The sequence below is a fragment of the Canis lupus genome, chromosome 8 (assembly GCF_003254725.2).
Source record: "Canis lupus dingo isolate Sandy chromosome 8, ASM325472v2, whole genome shotgun sequence".
NCBI lineage: Eukaryota > Metazoa > Chordata > Mammalia > Carnivora > Canidae > Canis > Canis lupus.
The window spans coordinates 451,056-471,362 of NC_064250.1; the positions used below are offsets into that span (position 1 = coordinate 451,056).

Below are 20,307 nucleotides of genomic sequence, written 5' to 3' on the forward strand. Positions count from 1 at the left end.
CAGCAGGAGCATCCTTGCTATCCTGTGTCCTCCTGGCCTCTGCCTGTCCTGGGGGGAGTGCTGGATGTTGGGCTGTGTCTCTAGTGCCCTGGGCTCCGGGGCCAGCACCACTGGAATTGCGCTCCCGGGTCGGCAACCTGGTGCGCCTGGAGCCACTGCTGAGGTTGCCGCCTCAGCTGCTCCCATGGCCCCGCCGGGTGCACACTCCAGCCCTTTAGGGAGCTCTGCTGGTGGTGTGTGGCGTGCTCTCCCTGGGGCGCAGATCCTCTGTTAGTGCTTCTGGGAGCCTGGGGGCATCCCTGCCCCTCCTGGGATCCTGCCTGAGTTCACTGCGAGCTCCTTTCTGTCTGAGAAGGTTTGTAAAGCTCCTGCTTCTTCCGGACTGGGCTTTCCTTTCCTGGGGGCACTCGACACACCACCTTTGCTCCGCTCCTTGTGCCCCCCCCCTCGGATGCTTTTTTTACTTCTTTATTTTTTTCCGCCATCTTCCTACCTTGATAGAAGCGCAAACTCTTCTCACTGTAGCATTCCAGCTGTTCTCTCTTTAAATCTCAGGCCGAATTCGTAGGTTTTCAAGATGATTTGAAAGTTATCTAGGTAAGTTGGTGGGGACAGGTGACTTGGGGATCCTACTCTTCCACAATCTTGCTCTGCCTCTGCTCTTTTATCTAATTTTTAAAATAAGATTTGATTTATTCATTCATGAGAGACACAGAGAGAGGCAGAGACACAGGCAGAGAGAGAAGCAGACTCCATGCAGGGAGCTTGATGTGGGACTTGATTCTGAGCCAGGGATCACACAATTCGCCAAAGGCAGATGCTCAACCCCTGAGCCATCAGGCGTCCCCCCTTTTTTTTTTCAAAATTACTTAATTCCTAATTATATTAATAAAACTTATGTTTTTAAAATATCTATGTGCTTATGTCATTTAACCATATTATAAGATATTGAGGCAAAATTGATAGCTTTCATCCATTACAGGCAAATATTTTTTAGCACCTCCCACTACAATTTCAGGGATGGGCAGGTGCGAGACCCAGGTCCAGCAAGTTCCAGCATTAGAAGTTGGCACTATGAATGCATCCAACGTCAGGACAAGTAGGGCGGCACTATTTCCTGCAGGAGTGACAGGCACCTGCTAACCTCTCCACACAGGCTTCTCAGGCTGAGAGTGATGGAGAGAGGTAATGCGATCTCCACAGGAGACTTCATTCTGCTGGGCTTCTCTGACCAGCCAAAAACTGGAGATGGTTCTGTTTTTCATTAACATGGTTTTTTACCTTCTGGCCATCAAGGGCAACTCGAGCATCATCTTCCTCTCAGTGATGGACTCTTGACTGCACGTGCCCATGTACTTCTTCTTCTGCAATCTTTCCCTCCTGGACATGTGCTACACCACTAGCAGCATTCCCCAGATACTGATCAACCTGTGGGGCTCAAGCAAGACCATCACCTACGTGGGTTGTGTCATCCAGCTCTCTGCCTTCCTGTCTGTAGGAGGCACGGAGTGCATTCTCCTGTCTATAATGGCCTATGACCGTTTTGTGGCCGTCTGCAAGCCACTGCACTACATGGCCATCATGCACCCCCAGCTATGCCTGCAGCTGGCGGCCTTTGGATGGCTCAGTGGGATGGTCAACTCCATCCTCATGTCCCCACTGATGATGTCCCTGGGCCTCTGTGGTCAGCGCCGCATCACCCACTTTGTGTGTGAGATGTCAGCCATCATCCGCATCTCGTGCATGGACACCAGACATGTGGAAGGCCTGGCTTTCTTCCTGGCCATCCCCATCGTGCTAGTGCCTCTCTCCACAATCCTCGTGTCCTACAGCTACATTGCCGTCAAGGTTGCGGGCATCCGGTCTGCAGCTGGCAGACGCAAGGCCTTCAACACCTGCTCATCCCACATGGCGCTGGTGTCCCTCTTCTACAGCAGCAGCATCTCCATGTAAATGCAGCCTGGGAATGTAGAAAGCCAGGACCAGGGCTAGTTTCTTACTCTGTTCTACTGTCTGGCAACCCCCACCCTGAATCCTTTCATCTACATGCTGAGAAACAAAGACGTGCAGGGGCAATGTGGAAGGTGCTGGGGAGAGACAGCTGCATATGGGGCGCTGGACCTCACTGACCACTGCAGGCATCCCAGGTGCCAGACCGAGCTGACCGTGGAGGGCATCCCCAGTACTGGACCGAGCTGACCCCGGTGGCCATTCCTGCGCTGGGCTGCAGCTGTCTGATCCGTAGAATCCACGGAGTGTCTGATGCAGAGGCCGTGTGCAGGGTCAGCAGGACGCTGGACTGTGATTGTGGCAGGTCCAGGGCTCCCCGACTACAGGCCTGGCATCCGTGCTTGCCATTGAACAGACTCCCTGTCCATCCCAGAATACTATGCTGGCACTATTAAGTCAGATCTCGAGAAGGAGACACTGTGGCAGAAAAACTGTGAGGCTGTGACCGGTATTTTGAGGTACAGGTGTTGCATTCTCGGTGTCCTTTTGTAGCAAAAGTCCTTGACCCTCCTGGAGACTCTGCTGTCACCTCTGTGCACTCCTGCCTCTGTGCAATAAGTGATGGCAGCCTCGTTAAGAACAGCACTTCTTTAGAAGTGCAGGTCACAGGACACTTATTTTTATTTTATTTTTTATTTTTTTAATAATAAATTTATTTTTATTGGTGTTCAATTTGCAAACATATAGAATAACACCCAGTGCTCATCCCGTCAAATGCCCACCTCAGTGTCCATCACCCAGTCACCCCGACCCCCCGTCCACCTCCCCTTCCATCACCCCTAGTTCGTTTCTCAGAGTTAGGAGTCTTCATGTTCTGTCTCCCTTTCTGATATTTCCCACTCATTTTTTCTCCTTTCCCCTATGATCCCTTTCACTATTATTTATATTCCCCAAATGAATGAGAACATATAATGTTTGTCCTTCTCCGACTGACTTACTTCACTCAGCATAAAACCCTCCAGTTCCATCCACGTTGAAGCAAATGGTGGGTATTTGTCGTTTCCAATGGCTGAGGAATATTCCATTGTATACATAAACCACATCTTCTTTATTCATTCATCTTTCGATGGACACCAAGGCTCCTTCCACAGTTTGGCTATTGTGGACATTGCTGCTATAAACAGGATGTGAGGGCGATCTAGCTGCAACATCTGTCACCTCATTGATTGCCAGGGTTGATTTGGCTGATCTGGCTGGCTAGGCGGGTGTCTCCTTCCTCCCTCACCGCTCCATGTGTGTCCCTCCCAAAGCTGCCCGCTCGTTCGAAGAGGACTACCATCCCCGATAGAGGAGGACCATTCTTCTGTCAAGGGTATACGAGTAGCTGCGCTCCCCTGCTAGAACCTCCAAACAAGGTCACAGGACACTTCTTGATCGTCCCATCAACAAAACAATTAATCAGGTCCCAGGATCCAGTCCCGCATCGGGCTCCCTGCAGGAGCTTGCTTCACTGCCTGTGTTTCTCATTAATAAGTAAATAAAATCTCTAAAAAATTATAAAAGGGAGTTATGTTTGCATGAAAGGGAAGAGGAGGTTCCATAGAGGATGGGGCGGGTCATCTGTGTTTATCAAATGTTTTTCTCAGTGAACCATTGACAGTTTGTAAGTCCCTGCCCCAGATAGTCTTTATTGGAACAAGCTCGCAAGCAGGCAGTACATTTGCACGGGGAGGAAATAGGGATACAATTCCTCCCTCCCCCCACCAATACTCTTTTTTCCTCCTTTTTAAAAATAGTTTTTATTTAAATTTCACTTAGGTACATGCGTGTAATATTCATTCCAGGTGTAGAATTTAGTGATTCATTGTTTACATACAACACCTGGTGCTCATCACAAGTGCCTTCCTTCTTCCCCGTCACCTGTTCTCCCCCCCACCATCAGTGTGTTCTTTGTAGATAATAGTCTGTTTCCTGGTTCATCTCTCTCTCATTCTTCTTTTTCCTTTTTTTAAAGTTTTAAATGAATAAGACTTAGATATTTTTTTAAAGTTTTATTTTTTTATTTGAGAGAGAGTAAGCAAGAGTCTCTCTTTTTAGGGATACCTTTCTTACTAATTAAAGAACGGGTCATAGAAGGAGATAGTGGGGGGATCCCTGGGTGGTGCGGCGGTTTGGCGCCTGCCTTTGGCCCAGGGCGTGATCCTGGAGACCTGGGATTGCATCCCACGTCGGGCTCCCAGTGCATGGAGCCTGCTTCTCCCTCTGCCTGTGTCTCTGCCTCTCTCTCTCTGTGTGACTATCATAAATAAATAAAAATTAAAAAAAACTTTTTTTAAAAAGGAGATAGTGGTATGGTAGCATGTGAATGGCCAGAGGGTGGAAAGGCATGGAGCCAGAGCTGCATAGTAGGAGAGTTTGCCAGGGTAGGTGGTGATGATGATGATGATGATGATGGTGATGATGGTGATATGATGCTAATTATGATGAAAATGGATCTGTACTGCATTAACTCATGTATTTTCACCTTCTGACAATTCTGAAATAGGAACAATTTAAGATTTAATGGCAAGATATAGTTTACTTTGCAATATTTTTTCTCAGACTTATAGTAAAAGGTGAGAATGACAGTCTAAGTTGTAAAAATTAATGAAATTAATTTCAATTACTTCTAGGAACTAATTCATGTCTGTTATGGTGAACTCTATGTGTTAATCAGACTAGGCCATAATACTCAGGTAATAGGTCAAAAACCTGTACCGATGTTGCTCTGAAGGTATTTCTTAGATATATTAATATTGACGCCAGGAACAGCCGATGCAGGACGTTGCGTGGCTGCACTCCATGCCCGGGGGTTCCGGCGCTACAGGCGCCTGGCAGCCGGCTCTGCAGGCCTCCGCCTGGGTGCACAGTATAACTTGTTTTTGGCCGCATGCACTGAGTAAGATAACTAGAAGGAAAAACTCACCACAAAAGAAGGAATCAGAAACAGTCCTCTCTCCCACGGAGTTCGATTCCAGGAGAACTCCATGAAATAGAGACCAGAAGAACTGTGGAACAGATCAACAAAACCAGGAGTTGGTTCTTTGAAAGATTAATAAGACAGATAAACCATTAGCCAGCCTTATTAAAAAGAAGAGAGAAAAGGCTCAAATTAATAAAATCATGAATGAGAATGGAGAGATCATCATCAATACCAAGGAAATACAAATAATTTTAAAGATTTAAAAGAGCAGCTATACGCGAATAAATTAGGCAATCTTGAAGAAATGGACACATTTCTGGAAAACCATAAACTACCAAAATGGGAACAGGAAAAAATGGAAAACCTGAACAGGCCAATAACCAGGGTGGAAATGGAAGCAGTCATCCAAAACCTCCCAAGACACAAGAGTCCAGGGCCAGATGGCTTCCCAGAGTAATTCTATCAAACGTTTAAAGAAGAAACAATACCTATTCTACTAAAGCTGTTCGGAAAGATAGAAAGAGATGGAGTACTTCCCAAACTCGTTCTATGAAGCCAGCATCACCTTAATTCCAAAACCAGACAAAGACCCCACCAAAAAGGAGAATTACAGACCAATATCCCTGATGAACACAGAAGCTAAAATTCTCAACCAGGTACTAGTCAGTAGGATCCAACAATACATTAAGAAGATAATTCACCATGACCAAGTGGAATTTTGTAACTCTGTGGGTGAGAGGACTGTTTCTGATTCTTTCTTTTGAGGTGAGGTTTTCCTTCTAGTCATTTTGCTCAGTGCAGAGTGGCCAAAAACAAGTTATATTGGGAAAAGGAGAATAAGAGAGAAAAGAAAGGAGAAAAGAAAAAGAAAAAAAGGAGGAAGGAAAAAAGCAGAGAAGAAAAGGAAAAAAAGGGGGATGGGGTGGGGAAGCAAACAGAAAACAAAAAACAAGGGGGAGTATCCTCTGATTCTGTATACTGTAAATCCCTTACTTCCCCTGGAACTTTCCAGGGCCGCTTGGTCAATAGTTTGTTTTTCTGCTGTTGGTCAAGCTTGTTATGGGGGAGGGGCCTGCTGTGCTTATTCTCAGGTGTCAGCACTTGGGGCGGGGGGGGGGGGGGGCCTGCTCAGCCCCCTACCTGGTGCAGGGCTCAGTGAAAGTTGTTTAACCTGTTTAACCTGTGAGGCCAATGTGAAGCTCTGTGGGGGTTGTTTATCCTGTGAGGCCCCAGGAGGAACAACAACAGCAGCAGCGGCCACCTCTCCAGCTCTGGAGTCAGCTCCTGCAGTAACTACCTGAGCTCTCCGTCTGCAGGGGCCTGGATGCTCCGGGGGGGCGGGGGCCACTGATCTGCACAGCTCCGGCCGCCGGGTGGCAGGAGTGTCCTTGCTGTGCTGTGCCCTCCTGGTTTCTACCTGTCCAGGGGGAGCGCCGGATCTTGGGCAGTGTCCCCTGGCACCTTGGGCTCCTGGGCCTGCACTGTTGGAATCCCGCTCCCGGCCAACAGTTCCCTCTGCGTGGACCCTCTGCTCTGAGCTGCCTCCGAGATGCTCCCAGGTCAAGCCAGGTGCGCTGCAGCCCTTTATGGAGCTCGACCACGGGGTTTCGCGGCTCTCACCGGGGTGCAGTTCCTCTGTTTGTGTACCTGGGAGCCTGCGGGCATCCCTGCCCCTCCTGGGATCCTGCTCTAAATCCCTGTGAGTGCCTTTCCATTTGGGAAGATTGGTGAAGCTCCTGCTTCTCCCGGGCGGGGCTTTGCTGTCTTGTGGGCCCCTCCCCCTTGGATGCCTTTTGTTTCTTTATTTCTCCCCCCCCCCATCTTCCTACCCTGATAGAAGCATGAACTCTTCTCACTGTAGTATTCCAGCTCTTCTCTCTTTAAATCTCAGGCCGAATTTGTAGGTTTTCAGGATGATTTGAAAGTTATCTAGGTAATTTGGTGGGGACAGGTGACTTGGGGAACCTACTCTTCGGCCATATTGCCCCGCCTCCTCCCTTTATTCCCTTTCACTATTTTTTATATTCCCCAAATGAATGAGACCATATAATGTTTATTCTTCTCTGACTGACTTATTTCACTCAGCATAATACCCACCAGTTCCATCCACGTTGAAGCAAATGGTGGGTACTTGTCGTTTCTAATGGCTGAGGAATATTCCATTGTATACATAAACCACACCTTCTTTATTCATTCATCTTTCCATGGACACCAAAGCTCCTTCCACAGTTTGGCTATTGTGGACATTGCTGCTATAAACATTGGGGTGTAAAAAAATAAAATAATAAAATAAAATAAATAAAAAATAAAAAAATTAAAAAAATTAAAAAATTAAAAAATAAAAAATAATAAAAAAATAAAATAAATAAAAAAATAAAAAAATTAAAAATAAACATTGGGGTGCAGATGTCCCGCCATTTCATTGCATCTGTATCTTTGGGGTAAATCCCCAGCAGTGCAATTGCTGGGTCTAGGGCAGATATACTTTTCACTCTTTGAGGAACCTCCACACAGTTTTCCAGAGTGGCTGCACCAGTTCACATTCCCACCAACAGTGCAGGAGGGTTCCCTTTTCTCCGCATCCTCTCCAACATTTGTGGTTTCCTGCCTTGTTACTTTTCCCCATTCTCACTGGTGTGAGGTGGTATTTCATTGTCGTTTTGATTTGTATTTCGCTGATGGCCAGTGATGGGGACCATTTTCTCATGTGCATGTTGGCCATGTCTATGTCTTCCTCTGTGAGATTTCTGTTCATGTCTTTTGCCCATTTCATGATTGGATTGTTTGTTTCCTTGCTGCTGAGTTTAATAAGTTCTTTATAAATCTTGGATACTAGTCCTTTATCTGATATGTCATTTGCATATATCTTCTCCAATTCTGTAGGTTGTCTTTTAGTTTTGTGGACCCTTTCTTTTTTTTAAGATTTATTTATTTATGATAGACATAGAGAGAGAGAGAGAGGCAGAGACACAGGAGGAGGGAGAAGCAGGCCCATGCCTGGAGACTGACGTGGGACTCGATCCCGGGCACCCAGATTGCTCCCCGTGCCAAAGGCAGGCGCTAAACCGCTGAGCCACCCAGGGATCCCCTTGTTGACTATTTCTTTGGTTGTGCAAAAGCTTCTTATCTTGATGAAGTCCCAATAGATCATTTTTGCTTTTGTTTCTCTTTCCTTCATGGATGTACTTGCAAGAAGTTACTGTGGCCAAGTTCAAAATGGGTGTTGTCTGTGTTCTCTTCTAGGATTTTGATGGAATCTTGTCTCACATTTAGATCTTTCATCCATTTTGAGTTTATCTTTGTGTATGGTGTAAGAGAGTGGTCTAGTTCCATTCTTCTGCATGTGGATGTCCATTTTTCCCAGCACCATTGATTGAAGGGACTGTCTTTTATCCAGTGGATAGTCTTTCCTCCTTTGTTGAATATTAGTTGACCGTAAAGTTGAGGGTCCACTTCTGGGTTCTCTATTCTGTTCCATTGATCTATGTGTTTGTTTTTTGTGCCAGTACCACACTGCCTTGATGACCAGGGCTTTGTAGTATGACCTGAAATTTGGCATTGTGATGCCCCCAACTATCCTTTTCTTTTTTAATATTCCCCTGGCTATTCAGGGTCTTTTCTAATTCCACACATATCTTAAGATGATTTCTTCCTACTCTGCGAAGAAAGTCCATGGTATTTTGATAGGGATTGCATTAGATGTGTAAATTACCCTGGGTAACATTGACATTTTCACAATATTAATTCTTCCAATCCATGAGCATAGAATATTTTTCCATCTTTTTGAGTATTCCTCAATTTCTATCAGAAGTGTCCTGTCATTGTTAGGGTATGGATCTTATACCTCTTTGGTTAGGTTTTTTCCTAGGTATCTTACGATTTTGGGTACAATTGTAAATGGGATTGACCCCTTAATTTCTCTTTCTTCAGTCTCTTTGTTAGTGTATAGAAATGCTACTGACTTCTATTGAATTTGTATCCTGCCACACTGCCACATTGCCGTATGAGTTCTAGTAATCTTGGGGTGGAGGATTTTGGGTTTTCTGTGTAGAGTATGGTGTCATCGGCAACGAGGGAGAGTTTGACTTCTTTGCCAATTTGAATGCCTTTTATATCTTTTTGTTGTCTGATTGCTTCGGCTAAGACTTCCAGTACTATGTTTAATAGTAGTGGTGAGAGTGGACATCCCTGTCTTCTTCCTGATCTTAGAGGAAATGCTTCCAGTGTTTCCCCATTGAGAATGATATTTGCTGTGGGTTTTTCGTAGATCTGGTTTTTAAGATGCTGAGGAATGTTCCCTCTATCCCTACACTCTCAAGAGTTTTGTGATTTAGTTCTAATTTCAAAGCATTATGGTCTGAAAATATGCAAGGGACAATCCCAGTCTTTTGGTATCAGTTCCAACCTTATTTGTGACCCAGTATGTGGTCTATTCTGGAGAAAGTTCCCTGTGCACTTGAGAAGAATCGGTATTCAGTTGCGTTTGGATGTAAAGTTCTGTCAATATCTGTGAAATCCATCTGGTCCAGTGTATCATTTAAAGCTCTTGTTTCTTTGGAGATGTTGTGCTTAGAAGACCTTTAGATTGGAGAAAGCACTACATTGAAGTCACCAAGTATAAGTGTATTATTATCTAAGTGTGTCTTTGGTTATTGATTGATTGATATACTTGGCAGCTCCCACATTTGGGGCATATATATTGATGATTGTTAAGTCCTCTTCTTAGATATATCCTTTAAGTATGATATAGTGTCCCTCTTCATCTCTCACTACAGTCTTCGGGATAAATTTTAGTTTATCTGATATAAGGATGGCTACCCCTGCTTTCTTTTGAGGACTATTTGAATTGTAAATGGTCTTCCCACCTTTCATTTTCAGGCTGTAGGTGTCCTTATATCTAAAATGAGTCTCTTGTAGACAGAAAATAGATGGGTCTTGCTTTTTTATCCAGTCTGAAACCCTGCGCCTTTTGATGGTGTCATTAAGCCCATTCACGTTCATAGTTACTATTGAAAGATATGAATTTAGTGTCATCATGATATCTATTCAGTCCCTCTTTTTGTGGATTTTTCCCTTGGACTTCCTCTTTCCATTACAGAGTCCCTCTTAGTATTTCTTGCAGAGCCGGCTTGGTGGTCACATATTCTTTCAGTTTCTGCCTATCTTGTGAAGTTAGGGAAATTCTCAGCTATGATTTGTTCAAATACATATTTTGGACCTCTGTCGCTTCTGGCACCCTCAGGACCCCAATTAAGCGTGGATTTTTCTTCCTGGGGCTTCATTTATTTCCTTAACCTATCCTCATGATCTTTAATTCTTTTTCTCTTTTTTCCTCAGTTTCCCTCCTTGACATCAACTTGTCTTCTATGTCACTCCCTGGTTTTTCTACCTTGTTAACCCTTATCGTTTGGACCTCCGGTTTGGATTACCTCTCGTTTAATTGATTTTTAATTTCGGCCTGATTAGATCTAAATTTTGCAGTGTTGGAAGTCTCTTGAATCCTTTATGCTTTTTTTCTAGAGCCACCTGTAGCTTTATAATAGTGCTTCTGAATTGGCTTTCTGACATTGAATTGTAATCCAAATTTTGTAACTCTGTGGGTGAGGCGACAGTTTCTTATTCTTTCTTTTGAGGTGAGTTTTTCCTTCTAGTCATTTTGCTCAGTGCAGAGTTGCAAAAAACAAGTTGTACTGGAAAAAGGAGAAAAAGAGAAACAAAAAAGGAAAAGAAAATAAAAAAAGAAAAAAAAAAGCGTAGGGAAGCAAACAGAAAACAAAAACCAAGAGGGAATATCCTCTGATTCTATATACTGTAAATCCCTCGACTTCCCCTGGAACTTTCCAGTGGTGCTTGGTCAATAACTTGCTTTTCCCTGTCCTTCTAGTTGGTCTTCTGAGGGGTAGGCCTTCTCTGCTGATTCTCAGGTGTGTGCACCTTGGGGGGCTGCCCAGCTTCCTGGCAGGTGCACCGCTGAGTGCAAGCTGTGTATCCTGTGAGGCTCCTGCTCAGTCCCAGGTACAGGTGACAGCAGGAGGAACAACAGTAGTTGCGGTGGCCAGCTGTACAGCCCTAGAATCAGCTCCCCGTAACTACCGTAACTACCGCAGCTCTCAGTCTGCAGGGGCCTGGATGCTCCGGGGAGGGCGCCAATCTGCACAGCTAGGGGCTGCCCTGCGGCAGGAGCGTCCTTGCTGTCCTAGGCCCTCCCGGTCTCTGCCTCTCCTGCGGGGAGCGCCAGATCTTGTGCTGTGTCCCCCAATGCCCTGGACTCCTGAGCCTGTGCCACTTGAATTGCGCTCCCGCAGCCCCGCAGCCCTCTCCGCGAGGAGCCGCTGCCCAAGCAGCTGGGGAGCTGCTCCCGAGGCCCTGTGGGGTGTGCACTGCAGCCCTTTTGGTAGCGGCCCACGGTGTGTGGTGCGCTCTCCCCCGGGGCGCAGTTCCTCTTTTAGTGCCCCTGGGAACCTGAGGGCATCCCTGCCCCTCCCGAGATCCTGCCTGAGCTCTGTGCAAGGGCCTTTCTGTCCGGAAAGATTGGTAAAGCTCCTCCTTCTTCCGGCCTGGGCTCTCTTGTCCTGGGGGCACTCACTGCGTGGCCTTAGCCCGGCTCCTCATGGGGGCCCCTCCCCCTTGGATGCTTTTTTATTTCTTTATTATTTTTTTTCCGTCTTCCTTCCTTAATAGAAGTGCCAACTCTTCTCACTGTAGCACTCCAGTTGTTGTCTCTTTAAATCTCAGACCGAATTTGTAGGTTTTCAGGATGATTTGAAAGTTATCTAGGTAAGTTGGTGGGGACAGATACTCTTCTGCCATCTTGACCCCTTCCCTTTGACTTGTTCCTATATGGCCTTTATTATGTTGAAGTGTTTTCCCTCTAAATCCACTTTGAGTTTTTATCAAGAATGGATGTTGAACTTTGTCAGGCATATAAACATATGAATGTTATTTGCTTCAGTATTCTAAGACCCATCATCTAGAACTACTAGTTGAGTTTGCAAGGGTTATGACACATGTAAATAGAATGTAGCTTCATTTTTAATTATGAACAATGGGAAATGCCCTTGGTGATTGGGTTTTCATGATACATGTGCACCGCATATATTGATATGAAAAATACATCCATGATCTTGTTAGTGACCCAAATTGCCAGGAAGTCCAAGCCTGCTTTACTCTGGTTTGGTTTCTCAAGTCTTGCATTCTTCTCTTGGAATGAGGAGCTTGCTATGCTGAGGGTGTTTATAATTTTTAACCTTCAAATTTTTGATACCATCTGCCTCCTGACATTTTACACAATGTTCTGCCCAAGCTGAAAGACAAATTGGTGTACTAAGATTGAGGAAATCACCTTAGTCTGGGTATCTTCAAGGCAGAAGCTGTGCCCAGTGTAGATAGTCTAGGATCCCCCAGAGCAGGGATATAGGGCAAGGACAAAGATGGATTTGGCCATAACTAAGAGTGACTGGTGCTCCATCCCATGGGGGCCAGATAGCTGAGTGAAGTGATATTATGATATAATAAGAAACATATATATTGGTCTTAGTCAATAGCCCATAATTTCTGGCATTTAACTCCTCAAATCCTTCTAATTTTGTCGGTGATTAGAGCAATAATCATTCATTATAATATTATTTTTTCCTCTTGCTTCCTGAGATATTTACAGTGGTAAAGTTTGAATGGCTGCCATTTGTTATTTCTACATTAAAAAAGTATCCCTTTCAACCACACTTGAGCTTATGATAATGAAATGACGTTTGGAAAATCTCTTGATAAACACCAGACCAGGGTCATTGCCAGGAGACTCACTCACATGATTAGAAAATTAGAACTTTCAGTTTCCAATCCTGCCCTGACATCTGGGGTGGAGAGATTGGCTGGGTTTTGAGTTAATCACTAATGGAAAATGATTTCATCAGTAATGCCTAGATAAAGAAGCCTCCATAAGAGCTCAAAAGAAAGGGGTTTGGGAGCTTCTGGGTTGGTGAACAAAAACTCATCCATATGCTGTGAGGATGATGCACTCCAAACTCCATGGGTGCAGAACTCCTGTGCTTGGGACCCTTCTGTACCTCACCCTATGTATCTATATCTCTTCATCTGGCTATTTTTTTTATTTTTTTTATTGGTGTGCAATTTACCAACATACAGAATAACCCCAGTGCCCGTCACCCATTCACTCCCACCCCCCGCCCTCCTCCCCTTCTACCATCCCTAGTTCGTTTCCCAGAGTTAGCAGTCTTTATGTTCTTTCTCCCTTTCTGATATTTCCCAACCATTTCTTCTCCCTTCCCTTATAATCCCTTTCACTATTATTTATATTCCCCAAATGAATGAGAACATATAACGTTTGTCCTTCTCCGACTGACTTACTTCACTCAGCCTAATACCCTTCAGTTCCATCCACGTTGAAGCAAATGATGGGTATTTGTCATTTCTAATAGCTGAGTAATATTCCATTGTATACATAAACCACATCTTCTTTATCCACTCATCTTTCGATGGACACCGAGGCTCCTTCCACAGTTTGGCTATTGTGGCCATTGCTGCTATAAAATCGGGGTGCAGGTGTCCTGGCGTTTCATTGCATCTGTATCTTTGGGGTAAATCCCCAACAGTGCAATTGCCGGGTTGTAGGGCAGGTCTATTTTTAACTATTTGAGGAACCACCACACAGTTTTCCAGAGTGGCTGCACCAGTTCACATTCCTACCAACAGTGTAAGAGGGTTCCCTTTTCTCCGCATCCTCTCCACCATTTGTTGTTTCCTGCCTTGTTAATTTGCCCCATTCTCACTGGTGTGAGGTGGTATCTCATTGTGGTTTTGATTTGTATTTGCATGATAGCAAGTGATGGGGACCATTTTCTCCTGTGCATGTTGGCCATGTCTATGTCTTCCTCTGTGAGATTTCTTTCATGTCTTTTGCCCATTTCATAATGGGACTGTTTGTTTCTTTGGTTTTGGGTTTAATAAGTTCTGTATAGATATTAGAAGCTAGCCCTTTATCTGATATGTCATTTGCAAATATCATCTCCCATTCTGTAGGTTGTCTTTGAGTTTTGTTGACTGTATCCTTTGCTGTGCAAAAGCTTCTTAACTTGATGAAGTCCCAATAGTGCATTTTTGCTTTTGTTTCTTTTGCCTTCATGGATGTATCTTGCAAGAAGTTACTGTGGCTGAGTTCAAAAAGGGTGTTGCCTGTGTTCTTCTCTAGGATTTTGATGGAATCTTGTCTCACATTTAGATCTTTCATCCATTTTGAGTTTATCTTTGTGTATGGTGAAAGAGAGTGGTCTAGTTCCATTCTTCTGCATGTGGATGTCCAATTTTCCCAGCACCATTTATTGAAGGGACTGTCTTTTTTTTTTTTTTTTTTGAAGGGACTGTCTTTTATCCAGTGGATAGTCTTTCCTCTTTTGTTGAATATTAGTTGACCGTAAAGTTCAGGGTCCACTTCTGGGTTCTCTATTCTGTTCCATTGATCTATGTGTCTGTTTTTGTGCCAGGACCACACTGTCTTGATGACCACAGCTTTGTAGTACAACCTGAAATCTGGCATTGTGATGCCCCCAGATATGGTTTTCTTTTTTAAAATTCCCCTGGCTATTCGGGGTCTGTTCTGATTCCACACAAATCTTAAAATAATTTGTTCTAACTCTCTGAAGAAAGTCCATGCTATTTTGATAGGGATTGCATTAAACGTGTAAATTGCTCTGGGTAACATTGACATTTTCACAATATTAATTCTGCCAATCCATGAGCATGGAATATTTTTCCATCTCTTTGTGTCTTCCTCAATTTCTTTCAGAAGTGTTCTATAGTTTTGAGGGTATAGATCCTTTACATCTTTGGTTAGGTTTATTCCTAGGTATCTTATGCTTTTGGGTGCAATTGTAAATGGGATTGACTCCTTAATTTCTCTTTCTTCAGTCTCATTATTAGTGTATAGAAATGCCACTGATTTCTGGGCATTGATTTTGTATCCTGCCATGCTACCAAATTGCTGTATGAGTTCTAGCAATCTTCAGGTGGAGGCTTTTGGGTTTTCTATGTAGAGTATCATGTCATTGGTGAAGAGGGAGGGAGAGTTTGACTTCTTCTTTGCCAATTTGAATGCCTTTAATGTCATTTTGTTGACTGATTGCTGAGGCTAGGACTTCCAGTACTATGTTGAATAGCAGTGGTAAGAGTGGTCATCCCTGTCTTGTTCCTGATCTTAGGGGAAAGGCTCCCAGTGCTTCCCCATTGAGAATGATATTTGCTGTGGGCTTTTCGTAGATGGCTTTTACGATGTTGAGGAATGTTCCCTCTATCCCTACACTCTGAAGAGTTTTGATCAGAAATGGATGCTGTATTTTGTCAAATGCTTTCTCTGCATCTAATGAGAGGATCATATGGTTCTTGGTTTTTCTCTTGCTGATATGATGAATCACATTGATTGTTTTACGAGTGTTGAATCAGCCTTGTGTCCCGGGTATAAATCCTACTTGGTCATGGTGAATAATTTTCTTAATGTATTGTTGGATCCTATTGGCCAGTATCTTGTTGAGAATTTTTGCATCCATGTTCATCAGGGATATTGGTCTGTAATTCTCCTTTTTGGTGGGGTCTTTGTCTGGTTTTGGAATTAAGGTGATGCTGGCCTCATAGAACGAATTTGGAAGTACTCCATCTCTTTCTATCTTTCCAAACAGCTTTAGAATAGGTATGGTTTCTTCTTTAAACGTTTGATAGAATTCCCCTGGGAAGCCATCTGGCCCTGGACTTTCGTGTCTTGGGAGGTTTTTGATGACTGCTTCAATTTCCTCCCTGGTTATTGGCCTGTTAAGGTTTTTTTATTTCTTCCTGTTCCAGTTTTGGTAGTTTGTGGCTTTTCAGGAATGCGTCCATTTCTTCTAGATTGCCTAATTTATTGGCATATAGCTGTTCATAATATGTTTTTAAAATCGTTTTATTTCCTTGGTGTTGGTAGTGATCTCTCCTTTCTCATTCATGAATTTATTAATTTGAGTCTTCTCTCTCTTCTTTTTAATAAGGCTGGCTAATGGTTTATCTATCTTATTAATTCTTTCAAAGAACCAACTCCTGGTTCTGTTGATCTGTTCCACAGTTCTTCTGGTCTCGATTTCGTTGAGTTCTGCTCGAATCTTCATTAACTCTTTCCTTCTCCTGGGTGTAGGATCTATTTGCTGTTTTTTTCTCTAGCTCCTTTATGTGTAAGGTTAGCTTTTGTATTTGAGTTCTTTCCAGTTTTTGAATGGATGTTTGTATTGCGATGTATTTCCCCCTTAGGACTGCTTTTGCTGCATCCCAAAGATTTTGAATGGTTGTATCTTCATTCTCATTAGTTTCCATGAATCTTTTTAATTCTTCCTTAATTTCCTGGTTGATCCTTTCATCTTTTAGCAGGATGGTCCTTAACCTCCACGTGTTTGAGGTCCTTCCATACTTCTTATTGTGATTTAGTTCTAATTTCAAGGCATTATGGTCTGAGAATATGCAGGGGATGATCCCAATTTTTGGTATCGGTTCAGACCCGATTTGTGACCCAGTATGTGGTCTATTCTGGAGAAAGTTCCATGTGCACTTAAGAAGAATGTGTATTCAGTTGAGTTTGGATATAAAGTTCTGTAGATATCTGTGAAATCCATCTGGTCCAGTGTATCATTGAAAGCTCTCGTTTCTTTGGAGATGTTGTGTTTAGAAGACCTATCGAGTATAGAAAGAGCTAGATTGAAGTCACCAAGTATAAGTGTATTATTATCTAAATATTTCTTCATTTTGGTTAATAATTGATTTATATATTTGGCTGCTCCCACATTCGGGGCATATATATTGAGGATTGTTAAGTCCTCTTGTTAGATAGATCCTTTAAGTATGATATAGTATCCCTCTTCATCTCTCACTACAGTCTTCGGGGTAAATTTTAGTTTATCTGATATAAGGATGGCTACCCCTGCTTTCTTTTGAGGACCATTCGAATGGTAAATGGTTCTCCAACCTTTTATTTTCAGGCTGTAGGTGTCCTTCTGTCTAAAATGAGTCTCTTGTAGACAGCAAATAGATGGGTCCTGTTTTTTTTTATCCAGTTTGAAACCCTGCGTCTTTTGATGGGGTCATTATGCCCGTTCACGTTCAGAGTTACTATTGACAGATATGAGTTTAGTGTCATCATGATATCTATTCATTCCTTGTTTTTGTGGATTGTTCCACTGAACTTCTTTAAGGGGGAATTTTAAGAGTCCCCCTTAAAATTTATTGCAGAGCTGGGTTTGGAGGTCACATATTCTTTCAGTTCCTGCCTGTCTTGGAGGCTCTTTATCTCCACTTCTATCCTGAATGAGAGCCTTGCTGGATAAAGTATTCTTGGTTGCATGTTTTTCTCATTTAGGATCCTGAATATATCTTGCCAGCCCTTTCTGGCCTGCCAGGTCTCTGTGGAGAGGTCTGCTGTTACCCTAATATTCCTCCCCATAAAAGTCAGGGATTTCTTGTCTCTTGCTGCTTTAAGGATCTTCTCTTTATCTTTGGAATTTGCAAGCTTCACTATTAAATGTCGAGGTGTTGAACGGATTTCATTGATTTTAGGGGGGGGTCTCTCTATTTCTTGGATCTGAATGCCTGTTTCCCTTTCCAGATTAGGAAAGTTTTCAGCAATGATTTGTTCAAATACATATTCTGGCCCTCTGGCCCTTTCGGCGCCCTCGGGAACCCCAATTAAACATAGGTTTTTCTTCCTCAGGCTGTCGTTTATTTCCCTTAATCTATCTTCATGGTCTTTTAATTGTCTGTCTCTTTTTTCCTCAGTTTCCCTCTTTGCCATCAACTTGTCTTCTATGTCACTCACTCGTTCTTCCACCTTGTTAACCCTCATCATTAGGACTTCTAGTTTGAATTGCATTTCCTTCAATTGATTTTTAATTTCTGCCTGACTGGATCTAAATTCTGCAGTCATGAAGTCTCTTGAGTCCTTTATGCTTTTTTGTAGAGCCACCAGTAGCTGTATAATAGTGCTTCTGAATTGGCTTTCTGACATTGAATTGTAATCCAGATTTTGTAACTCTGTGGGAGAGAGGACTGTTTCTGATTCTTTCTTTTGAGGTGAGGTTTTCCTTCTAGTCATTTTGCTCAGTGCAGAGTGGCGAAAAACAAGTTGTATTGGGAAAAGGAGCAAAAGAGAGGAGAGAAAGAAGGTACAAAAAGAGAAAAAGAAAAAAGAGGAAAGGAAGAAAAAAGGAAGAAAGAGAAGAAAAAGAAAGAAAGGGAAAAAAGGGGGTGGGGGAGCAATCAGAAATCAAAAAACAAACAAACAACAAACAAACAACAAACAAACAAACAAAAAACCCCAAAACCACGGGGGAGTATCTTCTGCTTCTGTATACTTTAAGTCCCCTGACTTCCTTTGGAACTTGTCCGTCTAGCTGGTCTTCTGGGGGAGGGGCCTGTTGTGCTGATTTTCAGGTGTTAGCACTTGGGGGAGCTGCTCTGCCCCCTGCCTGGTGCAGGGCTCACTGGGGTTGTTTACCCCGTGAGGCCCCAGGAGGAACAACCGCAGTGGCAGGGCCAGCTCTGGATCCCTGGAGTCAGCTCCTGCAGTCACCATGGAGCTCTCTGTCTACAGGGCCTGGAGGCTCCGGGGCGGAGCCGCTGATCTGCTCAGCTTGGCCAGGAGCGTCCTTGCTGTCCTGGGCCCTCCCGGCCTCTGCCTGTCCCGGGGGGATGCCGGATCCTGGGCTGTGTCCCGGCGCCCTGTGCTGGGGGCCTGCGCTGGTGGATTCGCAGCCCCCTCCGCGGAGCCGCCCCCGCGCCCCTCCGAGCTGCTCCCCCCCCCGGAGCCCCCTCCGCGGAGCCGCCCCCCGAGCCCCCCCCGAGCCGCTCCCACCCCGCAGCCCCCTCCGCGGAGCCGCCCCCGAGCCCCTGAGCTGCTCCCGCCTCGCAGCCCCCTCCGCGGAGCCGCCCCCGAGCCCCCCCGAGCCGCTCCCGCCCCGCAGCCCCCTCCGCGGAGCCGCCCCCGAGCCCCTCCGAGCTGCTCCCGCGCCGCAGCCCCCTCGGTGGAGCCGCCCCCGAGCCCCCCGAGCTGCTCCCGCCTCGCAGCCCCCTCCGCGGAGCCGCCCCCGAGCCCCCCAGCTGCTCCCGCCCCACAGCCCCCTCCGCGAAGCCGCCCCCGAGCCCCCCGAACTGCTCCCGCCCCGCACCCCCTCCGCGGAGCCGCCCCCGAACCCCCGAGCTTCTCCCGCCCCGCAGCCCCCTCCGCGGAGCCGCCCCCGAGCCCCCCGAGCTGCTCCGGGTCCCGCCGTGCGCGCTGCAGCCCTTAGGGAGCTCGGCGCACTCTCCTGGGTGCGCAGTTGCTGTTACTGTCCCCGGGAGCCCGAGGGCATCCCCGCCCTCCTGGGTCCTGCTCCAACTCCCCGCGAGCCCCTTTCCGCCCGGGAAGGTCGGTGCAGCTCCTGCTTCTCCGGAACGGGGCTCTCCTGTCCTGGGGACACTCGCCCCGGCCTCAGCCCGGCTCCTCGCGGGGCCCCTCCCCCTTGGAGGCCTTGGCTATTTATTTATATCATTTAATATCCTTTTGAATAGACAAGTAATCTAATAAGTAAACTGAGTTCTGTGAGCCACTATAGTAAAGTAATCAAACCTGAGTCGGGAGTTATGGGAACCTCTGATTTACAGCTGGTGGGTCAGAAGCACAGTGTAAGACACCTGGACTTGCAATTGACATCTAAAGTGGGGACAAAAAAAAAAAATAAAGTGGGGACAGTCTGGGACTGAGCTCTTAACCTGGGGGGTCTGATGGTATCTCTGGGTAGAGTAGACAAACTGGGTTAAATTATAACACTCAGTTTGTGTCAGGGAATTGTTTGGTGTGATAAAAACACCCAAATACAAATATAGCCCAGATCAGTCCACTGAGGGATGAAGTGGAAACACATTTCCATCATCTCGTGTTCCTGTGGTCAGTGTATCTTCATTTCCAGGCTCTGCATGCTTAAATTCATCATGATCTTCACAGCAAGCAGTATGCAAGGAGACCCACTATGCAAGTGGGGAAACCAAGGTTAGCCTCTGATTCAGCACATTCACAGGGCTCTAGGGGCTCCACTTGTACCATGTGTATTGCATTAGACTCTTTTTATCATAGATTAAGTAATGATTGCTGTTATACAGATACAAAAATATTCTGGGCGCAGTTTTGTCTTTCCGGCATTAACCACATACAGAATGGACTTTCACAATGCCTTAACCATCACCACGGCATCTCGTACAATACCACCTGTGTCCAGGGAACACATTTTAAAACAAAGGGAGAGTGGTATTAGGGTCACCATTGGAATTTATGATTCTTACTTCATACTTTAGTGTTCAGAAGCAGCAAGCTGGAGAGATTGATGGAATGGACCAGTAAG

General features: G+C 45.1%; 1 protein-coding gene and 1 pseudogene across 1 annotated transcript in view; both read left to right on the plus strand.

Moving 5' to 3' along the window:
- GCSAML (germinal center associated signaling and motility like) overlaps positions 1 to 20,307 on the plus strand; it is a 120,460-nt gene that overhangs the window by 14,571 nt on the left and 85,582 nt on the right. The gene's annotated exons all lie outside the window — the stretch shown is intronic.
- LOC112672714 (putative olfactory receptor 2W6) lies at positions 1,173 to 2,129 on the plus strand (annotated as a pseudogene).